Genomic DNA, 1,726 nt, shown 5'->3' with positions numbered 1-1,726 from the left:
AGCTGCTAAATGATAAAAAAGAATAAACTTTGTAGAGATGGGAAATACACAGGGAGTCTGGATCCTGTATGTTGTCTTAATTTTGAATTTTTTTAATAGTCAGCAATATTATTTAATATGCAAACTTCTCAACCTTTTAGTCTCTGTTTTTGACCCGAGTATCTTGCATAAGTTTAATTTATTTTAAAAAATTCTACAAAAAGAAAGACGAAAGTTCTGAGTGGTTTGTAGTCTGTACATTCACCCTTTTCCTTGGTTCTTTAGAACGATACTGCTCAGCGGGCTTTGCTCTTCATTTTCTGTCTTGTTCGTTTTCCTGGGCGCTTATTTGCCCCCTTTTTTCCCCAGGCTTCCTGGGGCCCTTGCCGTGAGCCACCTTGGCTCGGAAGCTGGAGACATCGTTGCAGCTTTCATGAGTGTTCCATTTGGAGCCTTTCTTCTTTCCACCAAAACCAAACTTCTGGTTTTTGTACCATCGTTTGGCACTGGGCCCTTTACTCTTCTGCTGGCTCTTGGCTCTGGCCTTTGTACTGCGTTCAGCAGGCTTCTGATCCCCCTCAAAGAAATCCAGCTTATCAGAGAAGCCTTTCTGGTATTTCTTGATAGCATTCATCATGTGTTTTTTCTCCTGCTGTCTCTTCTGGAGGACCTCAGTCTGTACCTTCTTTCCGTATTTCCTAAGCGCTCGAAGTTGCTTGGCCTTTTCACATTTCTCCATGGCAGCCTGCTTAGTCTGCTGCGTCTGTCGAATCTTTTGCATCTGCTTATCTGACTTGGACATTTCTGCAAAATAATCAGTGGGCCGCTTGGTGGGGACTTGGAGCTGATGGAGCCGGGGTAATACTCAGCACTGCAGCCTGGGCCTGGTGGTAGAAACTTATCTCCCTCTGGAAGTCGTCTTCAGGATTAACACCTTTCTTCTGGTCCTTGTTCTCGGGTGTTGGCTGAGTTTCATTTACTTCTGGCACTGGACCCAGGGTCACGTCGAGCCTTTCAACCCACTCCAGATCCCGTTTGAATTCGGCCAAACACTGTTTCAGACGATTCACATCATTCACCGCCTTCTTCGGCTTCTGGAGCACAACACTGAGGCCTGACTTCAGGAGTCCGCAGGAAAACGCATCCTGCAACTCCTGATCTGAGACCAGGGACTCCTCTGACTCTGAATCCAAGAGCAGAGAGGTGTCCATCTTGCAACCTCCTGCCCCGCGGGGTGTGCCCGCCGCTCCACATGCCCTGAAGAAGCAAGCACCAGAGCCAGCAACTTCTCCACTAGCCTCTGGCTTTTCGACCCGGACTCTTTTGAATTTTTTGAATGCTGATGAACAAGCAACAACTGCTCAGAGACAAAGGATTGTTAAGTGGGAACTGGTAAATTAAACTACCCTAAATATTAAATGTGTCAATATTAAAACAGAAATCAGAAAATGGAAGGCTGTAGATTCATTCATGGTTGATAGACATCGGATTTGAAAAGGGAGACCTCCTGAAAATCCCAGCTAGAGACATAAACAAAGAAATCTAGAAAAACTACAAGTCAGGTGACATATATTTTACCTGCTCTAACATAAAACAAAAACTCATCTTTGGTTGGCTTGTGTACATCACACAGTCCACATTTGTGATGATGCAGATGTGTATATTACCTTTGTGTGTTTTCAGAACAAGGGGACCAGATACCAATGAAAACGGGTGGCCCAGGTGATCCAACCACCCAGAAGTGTTT

General features: G+C 45.0%; 1 pseudogene; it reads right to left on the bottom strand.

The window, feature by feature from the left end:
* Positions 1–275: 275 nt before the first annotated feature.
* On the bottom strand, positions 276–1,190 carry LOC121443679 (annotated as a pseudogene).
* Positions 1,191–1,726: the final 536 nt, after the last annotated feature.

Source organism: Microtus oregoni, unplaced genomic scaffold (assembly GCF_018167655.1).
Source record: "Microtus oregoni isolate MIOR12 unplaced genomic scaffold, Mior012 000111F_ref0000342, whole genome shotgun sequence".
In the NCBI taxonomy this organism is placed as follows: domain Eukaryota; kingdom Metazoa; phylum Chordata; class Mammalia; order Rodentia; family Cricetidae; genus Microtus; species Microtus oregoni.
Note: the sequence above shows the minus strand (reverse complement) of the source record. Positions and strands in the feature narration are given on the sequence as shown.